Here is an 18,516-nt window from a genome sequence, read left to right as displayed (position 1 = left end):
TGAAAATATCTTCCCATAAGAAGATTTATATAAGTAATGTTTTATTCATAATAACCTCAGACAGAAAACGAATTCAGATATCCACCAACCAGTGAACAAACAAGTCTTGGTGTGATTGTACAGTGGAGTATCACTCGGTAAAGAAAGGAACAAGCTACCGACACACAAAGCAACATGGATGCATTTCAAAACTTTATGTTGGCCGAAAGAAGCCAGTAGCCAAAGAGAATATAGTATAGGGTTCCCTTTTTTATGGTGTTACAGAAATCTTCATTGGGTTCTGATTATGTCAGTGTATATATTTGTTAAAATTAATTGAACCGTGCACTTAAAAACTGGATATTTTATTGGATGGAAATTATGCCTCAATTAAAAAGATTTGGGAAAATACACAGTAATACAGCTCCTTCTTGTTTTGTGAGAAGAATAAATGACAGAGATGGTTCTTCCTGCTATAAAAGACGAAAATGCAAAGGACACATAGTGGTTCTTGGGAAGGAATATGTTCCCAAGGGTAAGATGCTCTGGTTTGCACTCTGGTTCCTCTTGACCTCACCCAAATTTCTTAAGCTCTGTGTCTGCTCTGTGAAATTGTGGATAAAATTACATGAATGAAAGCGTATCATAGAAACCCAAGTGGCAAGCGGGTACTCAGTAAATGTCATGCCTTTTCTTATTGGCGTTTGCGTTACTGTCCTCGGGGTTGACTGATTAACTAGCTTGGAGAATTTATTCAAATCAAGCACATCGGGTTGGTCTCAGGCACATGGAATCAATTGATAGTATCTAGAAAGAGAAGGAGTCTTGAGCGAAGATTTATACGGTTTTAAAGAGCATTATGTTTAAAAATTATATGGTGTTATTTTCAAACAGTTTGTCGGTTTAATCACTGGGAAGCCTTGTAAAAAAGCTACTAAAGATTATTTATTTTGTAAGGACAACTTTAAATAATATTTTCCTCTAGAAAATATTTTCCCAGGACTAAACCTGTCCTGTGTTTTGTGGAAGACATTTAAAAAATAAATTTAGTAATTTAAAATCGTAGCTTCTCAAGGAATGTAGAGGTAGACAGATCAGTTTATTAAGATAACTGAAATGAAATAAAAATGAAAAACTATGGAACTTTGTAATATGTAAATTAATACTAATGTACTCACAATTTAATTCAAATATCTCTCGTATTTACAGTGAGAATTTTTAAAAGCTATAAAAAAGTCTTTTTATGGATATATTCCAGTAGCATAACTATTTTTTTAATAGAACTGACAACTTTCTTTCAGTTAATTTAAAACTTATGAAATAATTGATCTATTGAATGAGGAATAAGGTATTTACTATTTTAATTTAAAATATTATGTCATTTTCTCCTCCAATAACAATCGAAAAAATGAAGAGAGAGTATGTTTTACTTTTTTTTTATTTAACAGGTTTATAAATATTACTCGATTTTAGCATGGATGAAAAATGAGTAAATTTTTGAATTTTGCTTCTACACATCTATTTTAAAGTCCACATATTTATTATTTAATATAATTTTCTAACTCAAACAACATTGTATTGTAAGGAAGGAGACATAGCACATTCCAAAAGAGGAGCCCAGAGTCAAATGTGGTAGTGAGAACATAGCCTCTTAGAAATTGAAAAGAAGCCTTTGGTAGAGCTATGAACTTCCACAGTACATAGAATGGCTCATATTAGTTAAATTTCAAGGGATCGGGGCTCTCCAACTGACTGTTGATTTATAGTTATTTTAATTTTATAATTTATCACCTTTCTAACCTTATTATTCTTCATTGGTTTTTAATTGGGCTCCTAGATATATAATTATATCGCTTGTAATAATTGCAGTGGTGTTTTCTTCTCCTTTTTAATATTTTCACGTCTCATATTTTTATATTGTATTTCATTGACTTGTACAGGAAATTGTTCAATAATTATGAAAATTATAGAAATTTTAGCCTGTTACTGAATTTAGTAGGAATGCTTTTAATTTAACTCTTAGATATGACTTTTGCTTATTTTATTTGCATATATACATAATTATGTGTATATATTTCACATGAAATACATATTCTTCTATTTTCTATTCTAACTTTAAAAAATGAAAAAAATGAAGGCTAATTTCTATAAATTAAATTTTGGGTAACTATTATGAGGCCATATAATGTTTCTCTTTTGATTTATAAAAGTGATAAACTATAATTATAAATTTTCTATATGATTCTATTTATAAATATTTTATTTAGGACTTTAAAATCCATACTCATGAGTAACATTTGTCTGTAATTTAAAACAAAATTTTTTTTATGATATATACATTTTGGTATTAATAATACAACTTTACATAAAGACTTTTTTTTTCTTTTTATAAGAAAGTTTAAATAACACAAGTATTATATATTAAACATGACAAAATTCACCTCTGAACCTATCTGGGCCTTTAGGAGGTAGTCTTTCATAACTTAAATTTTCATTTTATTCTATGATTATATAATTTTTTTTTCCTCCGGCTTTATTGAAATAGACATTTAGTTGCTTGTATTTACATCGTACAATTCGATGAGTTTTTTTTCAATTATAGTTACATATACTAATATATTAGTTTCAATTGTACAGCATAGTGATTAGAGATCTGTATAACTCGCAAAGTGATCACCCCACTTAATCTAGTACATATTTATTACATTATTAGCCATCTTTCCTGTGCTACACTTTATATCTCCATGTCTATTTTGTAACTATCCATTTGTACTTCTTAATCTCTTTACCTTTTTTTTTTTGCTATTCCCTGCAACCTCCCATCTTGTAGCCCTCAAAATATTCTCTGTATGAGTTTATTACTGCTTTTGTTGTTGTCGTTGTTTATATTGTTCTTTAGATTCCACATATATGTGAAATCATGCAATATTTATCTTTCTCTATCCGACCCATTTCATTCAGCACAATACTCTCCAGGTCCATCAAGGCAATGTCTTTTTCCATCCCCTTCCTTTTAGTCTGTGTGTGTCTTTTAATCTGACGTGAGTCTCTTGTAGGCAGCATATATAGGGGTCTTGTTTTTTTATCCATTCAGCCACTCTATCTTTTGGTTGGAATACTTAATTCTTTTCCGTTTGAGGTACTTGTTGATAGGAATGTAGTTATTGCTATTCTTTATTCCTGTGTTTGATACATGTTTTTTTCTTCTTAAATAAGTCTCCCCAACATTTCTTATAATACTGACTTGGTGATGATGTATTCCTTTAGCTTATTTTTGTCTGGGAAGATCTTTATCTGTCCTTCAACTCTAAATGATAACTTTGCTGGATAAAGTATTCTTGGTTGTAGATCCTGGGTTTTCATCACGTCGAATATTTTGGCCAAGCCCTTCTGTCCTGCATGGTTTCTTCCGAGAAATTAGCTGCCAGTCTTATGAGTGCTCCTTTGTAGTAACTAAATTGCTTTTCTCTTGCTGCTTTTAAGAGTCTCTCCTTGTATTTAACCTTTGGCATTTTAACTATGACATGTCGTGGTGTGGTCCTCTTTGGGTTCCTCTTTCTTGGGACTCTCTGAACTTCTTAGGGTTGTATGTCAATTTCCTTCACCAGGTGAGGGAAGTTTTCTATCATTATTTCTTCAAATAGCTCTTCAACTTCTTGTTTTCGTTCAAGGACTCCCTATAACATGGATATTATTACATTTAATAGTGTCCCCTAGGCTCCTTAAATTATTAATATAGTCTTGGCTTCGTTTTTCTTGCCATTCTGATTGAGTGTCATTGGCTTCCCCATCCTCTATATCGGTGGTTGGACCTTCTTTATTCACTGTTTATTCCATTTAATATACTCTTAGATAATTTTATTGTTTTTATCTCTTTGTTAAAGTTCTCACTGAGTTCATCTACACTTCCCCTAAGTTGATTGAGCCTCTTTATAACCAGTGTTTTGAACTCTGCATCTGTTAGATTACTTGACTCCATTATCCCTAGGTCTCTGTTCTGTTCTCTCATATGGTTTCTGCTTCATTGTCTTCCCATTTTGGCTGCCTTCTTGCGTCTGTTTCTGTGTACTAAGCAACGCTCCCAAGTCTCTCAGTCTTATTAGCGTGGCTTTGTGTAGTAGGTGTCCAGTGGCACGGTCTTGAGAGGAGTTCAGCTGCAGGGCAAGTTTAGCCCCAGCCCGTATCCCTTCAGGACCACCTGTTAAGATTCAGCAAGCAATTGATAGATGCTGTGCTTATAGTTGCCTCAAGAGGCCACGCCAGAAACCAAGGACAGCTACCACCAATGTGAGTCTAGGTGCTGCTCAGCAAGGAGTACCTGACTCGCCAAGGACACACCTGGATGTGGCTTGGGTGGGGCCCCAAGTTGGGGGAGGCAGAGTTTCAGGGAATCCTCTGGGCAGAGCGACCTCTGTTTCCCAGTTTGCTGAATTCTCAGCTATGGTGGTGCCTGTATCCACACACTGGGTTAGAGGAGGGCTCAACGGAGGAACAATGGCCACTGCCAGCACTTCTTTCTGGGAGAGAGCCTCACCTCCAGCCTTCACTCTGACAACTCAGCATCCCCTTGTAAGTCTCTGGTGCCCCCGGGCAGCCAACCGGGTGCTGGTCCATCACCACTCGCGGACACGACCTCTTTAAGAGGTGTCTGCAGCTGCCGCTGCTGCTGCCAGTGCTGCTGCAGCAGCCTCTGTCCCACTCAGCCGCTCGGGACCGGGCAGCCTCACATCTTCGCCCCCTCCTGCCTTCTACGGTTGCATGTTGATTCGTTATTTCTCTCCCTAGTCATAGGGCTTGTTTATCTAGATTCCAGGTGACTTTCCTTGCTGTTTGCTCCGCGTTTCTGTCACAATTTTGATTTATTCACAAGAGGGATGAACAAAACCTTTATCATCTACACCATATTTTCCTATCTCCTCTACGATTACATAATTTTCAATGATTTATTAACCCATTTTATTCAATATAAATATTGAATTATTAGTTTAAACTTGTTTCTACAAAGTATTTAAGATGGCTAGTATAAACATTAAAAATAGGGATTTGATCTTAAATTTTATTATATATGCTGTAACTCAATTTTATTCATGAAAAAGCTATAGTTCTATTGTATTCCACATTTATGTCAAGTGGAACAAAACCATGTGTGCAATAATAATGTCTAAAATAACTGGTTAATGTAGCATGTTGAAAACCTATTCCTGTCTAAAACTTTAGGCAATGTGTGATTTTGAAAATAGGGACTGTGTTTTACACCCACACACCCACCCACACACACACATATCATCTTCACAAAGCCCTGGCATGTAGTGAGTGTTCAATAAATATTTCTTTCTTTCTTTTTTTTTTAACGTAAGAACAAATCAGCCAATACAAACATCTCTGCCGTCTCTTGTTTTTGTTTGGGTTGGCAGAGCCATGGCTGAGGACCATTGCACGTGGACTCTTACTGGCCCTATCTCAGCCTTGGGAGCTATAGCCTGACCAGAACAAGTATTTCCATTGGTTTTTCTTTTAGAAACTGCAAAAACATATCAGGCAAAAATATATCTGGTGCTGAAAATTTTCACTGATTTTTATCATATCAGAATTTAATTATCTATAGGGAGAAGGATAGAATATCTTGTTAGGAGTAGTAGAAACAAAAAATGTTATAAAGAAGCAGTAAAATGTTAAAATTTGCCTGTGGGAGGAAAATATGTCATATATTAAATGCAGGCTTAATAAAAAATATTAGCAGAGAGGTGAAAAACGATATCCTGTTAACATAGACTTTTTACTTGCAATTATCGAAATAATTACCATTTATTATATTTATATTACATACTAAACAACCATTTATTATATTTACATACCATAATAAGGAATAGCTAGTTGCTTTTCCTTTTTATCTCATTTATGACTTAAATCAATTTTATGAGTGAGGCAATCTTTTAATCTCCAGTTTATGGAAAAGTAAACTGAGGCTCAGAGAGAATACATCCATAAGTTATATGTGTTGTAAGTGAGAAGCTGGGCTGTAAATTCATGCTGGTCTGGCTTCAACACCATGTGACCAACATAATGTGACCATTTCTTTTTAAGTTATAAAAGTGTTTTTAAATCTTTTCTTTGGATCTCATATACATCACCCTAGTTCTTTCTCCATATTTCGTTGCTTCCTCAAAAATCAACTGAACATACAACGCTTCGGGAAGCTGACTCCAATTTTCCAGTCTTTTCAGCTCTTCTCTTTCAATATGTTTCATCTAGCCTCCTTCTGTGACCATGCAGAACCAAATTTTGTGCATATTATATAAAGACCTCTGATTTTTTTCTTTTTTGAGTACTCAATCACTAATAATATTCTAGATGATTTTCATAACTAATTTTTATTTAAAAATTTTTATAGCTAATATGGAGACATTATATTAAAACCTGTCAGTGTGTTCAAAATAATAATCACATGCTAGGTATATCAGTTATATCAGTTATGTCATAAATCAATGCTGCCTTCACCTCCTTTTGCAAATTTCTGGAACAGCAAATGGTCTTCTTCAATCTATTAGTCTAGTTTCAGTTTTGAAATAGTAGCAATTTCTTTTGTTTATAGCCACTTGCCTGCCTTTCTACAAAACATTCCTGGACGTCTTAAGCTAGCAATCTTCCCAAGAACTGAGTATATACAGGGTCACAGTGACCCTGACTTATCCAAACATTTCCAAGTCTTCTGGGTCACCCAGCAGGGCTCTAGATAACCCAGTGTCTGCATAGCACAAAAAGGTCCCTGCCAAAGTGTGTCTTGTGACAATTTAGGGTGGGTTTGTGTTTTTATTTTTTTTCCAGACTGAGTTTCTATCCATATGAGACAAAGAAACTTTTTCAGTTCTTCCAGATGGCCCAAATAGTAGTTGAGATCAGAAAAGTACTTTGTGTGGTGGAATGGCAGTTGGATGGAAATGACAGAATCGTATTGCCCTTCTTGTGTTATATATCGCTGACCCTGATGATCCTAATTCAATTACTGTGTTTTAAAATTAAGGAAAAGACACAAAAAAGAAGTAAGAATCTCTAATAATTCTGCTACCCTTAGCCCCATGAAATTATATTGAAAAAGAAGTGAAAATATATCTTCTATCTCTCCAGTTCGGCCTACTGAAATAACCATTGTTACCAGTTTGTTTTTAGTTATTCTGACAACACCTCTTATAGTGGCTGCAGCTTCATTACCAGAAGCTTTGGCTTTCCCATGACCTTTCAGTCTTTTAAGAAATACAACCTGAGCCGTGAATAGGGTACAGGAAGAGTGCCTGCCCTACCTAACCATTCAAGTCATTGCTCCCCCATCACATGGGTGGGAGCTCTGCACACACCCATTTTTCAACTGCTTGGCCTTAGAGTTCCCTCTTAGACCGACATTAGTTCCTTGCCTCTATTTCTTTCTAGAAACGGCCTGCGGCTTGCTCATCTGTTCAGGAACTCCTCTAGTTTTCTCTGGCTTCACTGAGAGAGATACAGGTCCCCAAATCCCCACTTCTTTTCTGCCCTCGGTAAAAACACACAAATTCCTTTTGTTGCAGGATTTTATCGCAATTTACGTGGGGTGTACAGGATGCTGCCATACACTCCCAGGGTCCCGGCTTCGGTGTCGGAAGCACTCACAAGGAGTGTTGAGAGCCCTCCGCTGAGTCTGTCCGCAGGAATCTCCCTCTGCCAAAGGTAACAACCTTGTCTATGTTTACAGTTATGCACCCAAGAGGTGGTGCAGCCTACATTCAATGACTGGTTGATGTAAAGGCCGGACCCTTTTTATCAACCATTAAGGGGCCAACCAGCTTTAGAGCTTCCCAAAGCATCTCCAAAGCCTCTGTTGCAGCCTCATCACAGTTCAATTTCTGCTCAATCGTGCTCCCTCTGTGTCAGCCTGTTCCTCAGGAAACCCGACCTGTAGCATGGGGTAAGAAGAATAACATTAAAGGTTGCACAGGTTCTATAATAGTGGTCTCAGGTCTTTAATTCCTGACTCCTGAAACTAAATAATTACTCTGATGGGATTCTGCCCTCCTCTATAAAGTGGAAGTAATAAAAAGGCCATATGAAATTTATTTTCTAGAAAGAATATCTAGAAATAATCTGAGTGATAGTTTGAATGATAGTTTATTTTTTGCCTCGTGTTGGGTGACAAGTTCTTTAGGACTCTGCCTAACCTGAGAATTATCACCTCTCTGATTTACTTATTATCCCATCTGATTAATAAAGTCATAGGTGCATTCGGTCTATGTGTAGCGATAACAGTGGGGGCTGACCAGTAACTTGTGGCATTATGCATACTAATTAATTGTGAATTTACTTCAAAATATAAGTGTGATCTAAGTCCCATATTAAGTCTTGAAATTTATAAAACTGAAAACTCCTTGAGGGTAGGGACTAATTTCGATGATAAGTACTCAACATACATATGTTTCATTCCTGAGTTAATATTCCTCTTCCATGTGGAGATAACGGTCAAACATAATCTGTAATTTGCTGATGAATATGGTAACTGTCAAAGTGCATTGACAATAAGTGGATAATTATTTTGTTCTTTAGTACAGAATTAAATTGACATTAAGGCTATCCTGATTATTAATAATATTCCTTAGGATTTGCTATGTATACAATCTTGTAGTCTTTGAATACATTTTGTTTCTTTTCTTTTCACCCAAACTTTATGACCTTACCTTTTTTTTTTTTTTTTTTTTTACACAAACATCATTGGTTAGGATCTCTGGGACAATATTAAATAAAAAATAAATATGGTGAAAGTTGGCATCCTTGATCTTGAAAAAGTGTTCAGTATTTCACTATTAGGTACTATGTTAACAATAGGTTTCTTGTAGATGCCAATAATAATATTGAGGTGGTTCCCATTTAGTTCTAGTTTGCTGAGAGATATTTTAATGCATGGATGTTAAAATTTGTCAAGACTTTTTTGTATATATTGAGATATTCATATGATTTTTCTCCTTTATTCTGTTAACTAATTATATTAATGTAGTTATACATGTAAAGTCAATTTTGAATACCTGGTCATGATGTATTATTCCTTTATATATTGCTAGATTTGATTTACTGATATTTTGATAAGAATATTTGTATCTATGTTTATGAAGGATATTGTTCTGTAATTTCTTTTTTTGTAGTATCCTCATGAGGTTTTGGTACTTGGGTTATGTTAACCTTATAACATCCATTAGGAAGTATTTCCTCATCATTTACATTCTAAAAGAGTTTATGTAAGACTGAGAGTAAATGTTTGATAGAATTTATGGTGAGGCCATCTTGGTCTGAGGCTTTCTTTGTGTCTTTGTAGAAAGGTTTTAAAATATGACTAATTTCTTTAGTGCTATTCAGATTTTTCTCTTTCTTTTTGTATTAGCTTTGGGAAGTTGTGTTTTTCAAGGAATCTGTCTATTTTACCTAAATTGTTGAATTTATTGAATTATTTTGAACATAAATTTCTTCCAAATAGTCCCCTATTAACCTTTTGATGTGTGTAGGATTTGTAGTGATGTCCTCCCATTCATTTCCAATATTGGTAATTGGTTATTGATGTTTCCTTCCTCCGTCCTCCCTTTTCCCCTTCCTCTTTTTCTTCTTCCCTTCCTTCCTTCCTTCCCTCATTTCTTCCTTCCTTCTTTCTTTCTTCACTTCCCTCTCATCTTCCTTTCTTTTTTAAAAAAATTAGTCTTTTAAGAGTTTATAAGATTTGCTAATAATTTCAAATCCAACATTTGAGTTTTATTTCTTCTATTGTATTTTTCCTATTTCAATATCTTAATAATTTTTATTGTGTGCCCACTGTGTGCCTTATGCATTTTATAGCATTTATCTCTAATTCTCAAAATACTATTGCAGGAAGAATATTAGTATTCTTAGTTTAAATATGTGGAAAATAAGATACAAATAGGTTAATGATTATGTTGTATCTTAAATATAGCCTCTGGAGGCTATATTTAAATTTAGGACATCAGATCTCAAAGACTATGTCTTTTACTACATCACAGTGCCTCATGGCAAAATTGTAGAGTGCTGAATATATGAATTACAATTCTAAGTCCAGTTCTTGCCACATCACTAATCAATGCCATTAAACAGCATCAGTATATTAGGGATGCCTATAAAAGCTACAGCCAGTTTTTTTTGAGTCAAACCAACATATGTACTAATCACATCTAGAAACAACATATTGGTGTTTTATAATATGCATCTGGAAAATTTTAGTACGTGTATAAACAGCAAAATTTATTGAGGAACTAATCACAGAATGAAAATATAAGAAGGTTTATCTTTCATTCTTCCATGGCAATTGTTCCCACTACAGCCCAACATGCTCTCCTTCTGCTCTCCTTTTGGAAGGTCAAGTTTTTGGAATTTGCTCTAATGAGAGATTTCCTACTGGATCCAATCCACAGAGCCTGGGAAGATGGCAAAGAGAAAGAACAATTCCCGTTTGATGGATTGGAAATATACTTACGTCTTTACTCCTTAGACCATGTTAGGCACCCACTTAAGGGTCTTTACCTCTACTTTAAAGGAATATGTGTGTCAGGGTGAGATGTTCATGTGTCAATAAGAATATTTGATTTACAAAAATTAAATGATTTAATTTTGGAGAATTCTTTGTTATATCAAAATAATTCTATGATAAACGTAAGTAATTTTGAAAGCCTACCTCAGATTAGTTTTCTGCTTATTACCTCAAAATTAGTAGGATAAATGGAACTATGGCTTACTGTGGGTCTTAGACCCCTGCAGCTTTGGTAAAATTAAGTATGTATGATTCCCAAAATATGATGCATTTTCTTTGATCACTTCATCTATTTGGGAAATGTTAGGTGTTCATGTAGCCCTCTCACTACACAGATCCCTCCCCATTACTTTCTGTAGTAAGAAGCATTCACTCCTGAACTTTTCCTGACTCATTCTTCCTCTGCTTCCAATTTTTAAATAAAATGTATTTATATGGTTTCCCATTCATACAAATCCTGGTAAGATGAGATAAGACAATCAGATAACTAAATTCACTTTACTGATGACTAGTAAAGTCTTAACATAGGTCTTTGATATACTAACCCAAGCGCTGGAAAGAGATAATAATGAAAATATCACAAATTGTAGGTAATGGCTAATTCTACGAATATATGAATCCATATATAAATTACATGGAATGTACAAATGAGGTTGAAAAATTCAAATTAATCTAATGTTAGTTGGACTTCCTCATCTGAAAATTATCATCTCTCTCTTTTAGATTTGCCACAATGATAAAAATAAGATGACATATAAAAAGTTTTTAGTTTGATGATTGTGCCTTATTAAATTCTCAATAAACATTAGTTATAAGTATTATTTCTACAAATTTCACAGTTTAAGAATATGTGGACTTAAGTAAAGATGTGAGAGTTTAATCTCTTTTTGAACATAACATCTTACTTAGGAGAAAAATTTATTCCTAAAAGTAAACTCGTATGGCAGTGGTTTTCCCATCTTTTGCAAACAGTACTGCCCCTTGAGACAACTTATAATATCTCGATTCACATGTTTCAGGAGTACTCTATAGCATCCATTTGTTGTATTTGATTAATAAGGGTATAAGTTTACAAAAGAAAAAGCTTTAACTTGAGAAAACATGAAAAGCGTTGTCAGAAAGAGCAGGGAACCCTCGTAAATCAAATAAAAATGACAGGTGGGCAAATGGGAGCCAGAAGAGGGAGAGAGATGGCCTGTACAATGCAGACTAAAACATTTCCAAAAACTGAATAATCCACATTTTAATTCTTTCAAATAGCACAGACTAATTTTTCATGATGTTTATGAATGCCTTTATTATAAAACAAAAATTCATAGACTATCATCATAAAGGTACAAAACACACAAGGAATTAATGAAGTCTCAAGTCTACATGGGGTAGACAGACAAATAATCACATTAAGACAGTATAATGTGGCTAAGGTGCTATGACAGCCTGGAGAAAGAAGTTAATCTTTCCTTGGGGCCTTAACAAGGACTGTTGAGAAATGACACTACATTAGGATTGCAAATCATAAGTAGGAGTCAATGAGTAGGGAGTCAGGGGTACTGTGGAAATTATCCTTTACTAAACTTGCCCTACATGTTATCCTATAATATTGTGGTAAATGCTTCATGAATATTATCTTACTTGAACCATATAACCACTGTATGGGTGGATAGTTTATCCCCATTTTATAGATCTTGAAATTGATGGTCATAAATAACAAAGGCTCAAATTTACACAGTTAGCAAGAAGCAGCTGTGACCTACAAATCCAGGATTGCATGACTTGATATTTTTCCCATGTCAAGCACTACCCTGAGGACATTCCAGGACAAGATCCTAGAGTGGCAAAGTTAGGGCATTTTAGGACAGAATGGCAAGTTGAAGAAAGAGTAAGTAGGTCAGTATCGCTGGAATGTATAGTTTTGAGGAAGGAGAAAAGTGCTCTAAAGAAATAAAGTTGAAGGATTTTCTCATATTCTATCTCTTTAAAGCTTATCCTTTAATTTAAATGTTTATATTCACTCACGTCATCCATACTTCTCATACATTTAAAATCACATCATACCGGGCTACACGCCCAGGCTTCTAGGTTTATTCTCTCTCTCCTTTCTTTCACTCTCAGTATCACCTCCATCCTCATGAAAGAATGATCAAACACATAGGGGAATTCTATCCAAATATCCAGATAAAAAGTATAGACATTCTCATTCCCCAAGTCTCAGACTCCACCTCACTACAGTATAATTTATCTTAACTGATTATATCTGCAACAACTCTAACCGCAGACGAGGTCACATTCTGAGGCACCAGCGGCCAAGACTCCAATGTATGAACTCCTGGGGGACACAATTCAACCCACAACAGTGTGTTAAAAAGAGATTTTATTTATTTCCCTGTTGACTTTTTATACACAACACTGGAGAAGAATATACGAGGCACTCAGATACATTAGTAACCACAATAGAAAGAAAACTTTCTGTTAAAAATGATGGTTATAAACAAAATATTCATTTACAAGAACAATCAAAAGTGATATTTCTATTGGAAATGATTTTCTGTAAACTTTTAACCACTTTCTCCGCCACTCGTCTTTCCCATTTACTATCAGCGTGTCAATGTTGTTTTAAAACTAGGCAACTGGACCTACTGTAAATCTGAATTCTCATTTTTATTTCACTGATCTTTTTTATCTCCCTTTTCAATCACCAGTCATTAATGACAAAGTCCTTGACTTGCACAATTCAATTAACTTGACAAAATGTATTAGTTATGAACCAATTTGCATTTAATTTGCTTGCTATTTTCCAACCAATCAGTTCAAACAAGCAGCTTACATAACAGAAAAAAAGCAAGTGGCAAGTCATTGAAGTTCAGCTTCTAGTTCTTTTGAGATTGGTGAGCATATGATGGTTTAATAAACATTGAGTTTTAGACTACTCAAGGCTCACAATTCTTAATCTTTTCTACTCTAAAAACTTCATTTCACATCAGCAATTAATTTGTTACCACATCTTGGAAATTCTAACTAAATGAAACTGGGTCTCCTTAGAAACTGAAAACTGAAATTTCCTCATTTTAACACAAATGTCCTTTATTTTGTTGTTCCAATTATTTCTCTTGCCTATCGTTCAACTCCGTGATCGTCAGTTTCTTGGCTCTGCTGTATTCTCCAGATCTCTTGATTTCATTTTTCTTCCCTACCATTCATGGAATTTATAGTAAATCATTAATGAAACATTGACAGTCTTCAACTCTGGACCAATTTAAGTAACCGATTTTTCTTATTCGCTGTCTTCTTAGTAGGGCTGGAAGAAAATCTACATATAACAAAGCATTTTGGGTTCACTATAGAATCACTAAGAAAGCAAGCATAGCTTAAATTCTGAGTTTAATAGCCATTGTTTTGCGGATGCCTTATTGATGTTACAAATGAGTGCTGTGGTAATTTGTAACTCCTATTCACGACATTTTCCATATTAAAATACTCGTAGTCATAGCCTACAATGGAGAACTTTGGGGACTCAGTTACTCATTTGCTGATTTTCAGCAAGTCCAGAATTGAGTATAATGTTGGGTTTGCCCAGAGTCACTACCTTGGATTAACACTCCACAGTAGTTGGATGAAAATCTATTCAGGCCTGAGTCTTCATTGTGCTTCTCATTTTAAAGGGATGTCAGTCTCCCTGTGGGCCCGTCAAAGTGTAACGATCCATTAGCTGTTGCCTACATGCCTACATGCTATATGACTTTCAGGCAAGCCACAGATTATAATTTAAAATTCCCTGCTATGCAATTATAATCAAGAAATAAAATTGTTTGGAGTAATAATATTCATGGAGAATTGACTAAGAATTTGTAATCCATGTGTTTCTGGAAATATTCTAAATTTCATCCCTAGATGATACTGAATTAGCCATAAAAGGTTTGCTTGTAAAATTATTTTTATGGAATTGGTGTGTTGGAAATATGCCATTAGATTTATTTAGAGAAACTGACTGAGAAGTTGCTTACTGAACCACATAGTACCCTTTTCATGATGACCTATGAGGGAAATTTCTCTTAGTTTTCTCTATTAGGAAAAAAAAGTTTTTCTGGGAGAACATCTGTTTCATTCCCTTCTTTTTTGGCTAGGAAACTTAGAATGTAATTGTAGATCAGCTATGTAAATAGGATTTCACATTATGTAGTCTGGGGTATAACTTTAGCTATAGCTATTTGTGATGGTTAATTTTATGTGTCAATTTGGCTGGGCCACAGTGCCCAGATATATGGTCAAGCATTATTCTGGCTGTTTCTGTGAGGCTGGTTTTTGGATAAGATTAATATTTAAATTGGTAAAGTTTTACTAAAGCAGATTGCTCTCCATAATGTGGGTGGGCCTCATCAATCAGTTGAAGGCCTGAATAGATTGAAAGACTGACCTCCCCTGAGCAAGAACGAATTCTGCCAGCAGACTGCCTTTGGACTTAAAACGCAACACTGACTCTTCCTAGGCCTTCAGCCTGCCAACCCACTCTGCAGATCTTGGACTTGCCAGTATCCACAATCTTGTGAGTCAATTTCTTAAAATAGATCTCTTTCTACTTACATACACAAACCCTATTGGTTCTGTTTCTCCGAAGAACACTGCTAATATACTACTATTCCCTTTATACTTATTTTCTCTTTGCCTCAATCTCCTCACTCTGTTTTTATACTACATATATTGTTTAGGCTATTACTAATCCTTTTTAAAATCAAACATGGGATAAATGTATAACTCAACAAGTAATACACAGAAAGAATAACATAAAAATATTCAGAAAAAAACCATTTTTATAGTGCCTTTTAAATCAAGGCTATTCTATTAGCCTTGAAGGAGCAAACTTGCATGTTGTAGAGAGTGCCACATGGCAATGGTCTCCGGGAGGAGCCGAGAGTGGCCTCCAACCGACAGCCAAAAAGAAAGCAGAAATCTCAGTCTTTTGCTTGTATGAAACTGAATTCTGGAAACAACCAGTGGGCTTGAAAGAAGACCATGAGCCTAGGAAGAGATCAGTCACTGACAACTTGCTGATTTTATCTCGGTGAGACCCTGAACAGAGAATCCTGCTAACCTGTGCTCAGACTCCTGACCCACGAACACTATAAAATAATACATTTTGTGTTTTAATCTGCTGAGTTGGTGGTAATTTGTTACCCAGAAATGGAAAACTGATACAGAGAAAATCAACCCAGATTTATCAAAATCAAGATAAATTCTTCTAAAACAAATTAATGGAAAAAAAAAATCAGAATCTCATTAGATTTGCTTAGATCAATGCTTTATGCCAGAAGGCAGTGGAGTAACATAACTCTAATATTCAAAAAAATATGAGCCAAGGACTTTATATTCAGCCAAACTGCCTTTGAACTATAAAGGCCGTATACAAACTATTAGCGTGTGGGAACTCAGAATTTATGGTTTTCATGGCCCTTCCTGAGGAATCGACTGGAAAATCATTTTCAATCAACTGGAGAGGTACTGAAAACAGAATTAGTTGTGAACTTAAAATATATACTCACCTGTAGAATTCAAAATAAATGATGGCTGTAGCAGGGAGACACATATATGTAAAAGCTATATCTTTTGGCAATGTAGGTACAATACAAATATAAAAAATGGAGGCAGAATGGGCAAATCATATAAATACAGAATAAAATTTATTTGCCTTATTGTTAATAATTGAAAGCAAAAGATAATACTTCAGACCAAATGATGAGATAGAGGGAGAAGAGAGGAAAGAATATACTAATTAATTTCGACATTACTTACAATAGGAAATTTATGAGCTAAATATACAGGAATTGTATACATTGTACATATATTGCTCATAGTAGCAAATCAATTGGTAATGAACAAATATGAAGCCTAGAGGAATTACATAAAGATATTGTTATATAGGTTATCCTTAGGAAAATAAGAGAAACTTTTGTATATAATCTCCATATACTACTCTGGAGCAACTGCCTGGATATACTAATAAGTGGAAAAAACGAGATAGAACCAAGTTTATAGTATATGTTTACCTAATAAATTGGGAGATCCAAATAAATTTTGCATATGCATATAAGCTTTTATTTAAAAATTAAAGAATAAATTATAAAATTTAAAAGGTTACATTGGTGATTGGAGGAGGCAGGAATTAGGCTTCTTGGAGTACATCTTAGTTTACAGATGTGCTTTTGATCTCATGTAAGTAGTTTATATAATTATAAAACAAAATTAAATTTAAAAATTGATTCCTAATTAATTAAAATTTAAAAAATTAAGAAATAATATGAAGCAAATGAGCATAAAAATGTATCCAGTTGATACATTGAGTCAAAGACTTTATATTTAGCCTATATACAGAGAACTTTTCCAGTTGAATTTTAAACATCCCAGTTGTTTCTACAGCCCAGTTGGATTTCTACATCCTTCATGTGACATATACATGAAATATAGCCTGAGGACAAAAAAAACTAAAAAATAAATTTTCTCAAACTTTTTTTGGTCACCTATCTGTGGTATTGGTAGTGTTATTTGTTTCCTGCTGGGTGTGGTTTCATACCTGAGCTGGCTTTGTCCATGGTTTGACTTAAGAATGAAGTACTAGATTCAAATGAATACAAATTCTTTTAAAAAGTCTCTTTAACAAAGAGAGAAAAAGAAAAAAAATAAACCTAATGGAAGAGGAATTCTTTTTATTTGTTAATTTCCTTATTATTTCTCTCTCCTTTTTCTCTTTCTTGTCAACTTTCAATTTCTCTCATTTGGTTTGAGAAAAATCTAGTCAAGCTTTGTAACATTAGGAAGAGTTTTCTACTAGTCTGGTTAGGAAAGTTCTGAAGTGGGAGGGAAAAAGGATGTAAAATGCAGCAGTAGCTATTTAGAGATGTTGATCCAAAATTTCCCGGTGGCTTTCCTTGGAAGTTCCTGTGAGCATATTTTTCCCTTCTCCAACATATTTCTCCCTTCTCCAACATATTTCTCTTTCTTACTATATTATCACACTGGGAAAAAGGGAAAAAATAAAAGGTGTCTCTCTTTTGGTGTCAACAAATAAATCCCTTATCTTCCTCTTTCCCCTCTGATTCCATCAGTCTTTGAAGATTTTAGAGAATGATCTTGCCTTGCTAATCAACTGATGACACCTCATGCCAACCTTCCTGTGCTTTTATTCCTTTATAAGTTATTTTAAAGATGCATATTACATTTAAATTTGAAAACATTGATCATCATATTGTCTTTGCATGACGTATATCGAATGTTGTTGATTTATTTGCTTTGATAAAATAGTGAAGTTCCTGACCCAATGGAACAAAAATCGCTAGAGGCTATAATGTCACGTCCTGAATAGTTGTAAAATGCAGATGCTAGAGGCATAGCGAGGTCTGAAAGTATTATTGCAGTTTGTGCAGTTGGCTTTTTGAAGGGCACATGCTGAACTTCATCTTCTTCATTTTTTTTTTCAAGCAGGAGCTTGTAGAAAATGACTCTACCAGAAACTGTTACTCCCTTGGATTAGGGCCAAAGCCCAGCAATATAATTGAAGGGGATAAGGAAGGTGGCCCTTCCCCAAATATTTCCTCACTTAAGAGAAGACTTATCTCATCAAAAGGGATAAATGTAGAAGCCTATCAGTTCTTTCTTCACCTCACAGCCTTCATTACTCATCCTAGACTCACTCCATGTTCTCTCACGTGAACTATTTTAAGGTGCCCCTGAGCAATCTTGCTTTTTGCTCTTTCTGGCTGAAGCCTTTCTACAAACTCTCAAATTAGATCAACATTTTTTTTCTTTCTTCTTCATCTGAGTGTAGGATTCTCCCATGATCCCTCAATAACATTTGGTGATACGGAGAGATCTTAGGTGTTCGGAGTAGGGCGAGAGGATTTTATACGTGAAAATGATGAGAATTGTTGTAGTAGTAAGTCTCTGAAATATGGCCACCAATTCTTCCCATGTCTGTGGTTATATGCCACTCCATCTTCAAG

General features: G+C 34.7%; 1 long non-coding RNA gene across 1 annotated transcript in view; it reads left to right on the top strand.

Moving 5' to 3' along the window:
- The window catches only part of LOC107195419, a 279,224-nt gene that overhangs the window by 215,543 nt on the left and 45,165 nt on the right, over positions 1 to 18,516 (top strand). The window contains exon 8 of the long non-coding RNA XR_003045212.1: positions 7,539 to 7,677. This is a non-coding gene — a long non-coding RNA (uncharacterized LOC107195419). The remainder of the gene's footprint in view (positions 1 to 7,538; positions 7,678 to 18,516) is intronic.

The sequence above is a fragment of the Pteropus alecto genome, unplaced genomic scaffold, assembly GCF_000325575.1.
Source record: "Pteropus alecto unplaced genomic scaffold, ASM32557v1 scaffold81, whole genome shotgun sequence".
NCBI lineage: Eukaryota > Metazoa > Chordata > Mammalia > Chiroptera > Pteropodidae > Pteropus > Pteropus alecto.
The sequence above is the reverse complement of the archived record's forward strand: the minus strand, read 5'-3'. Positions and strand labels throughout refer to the sequence as shown.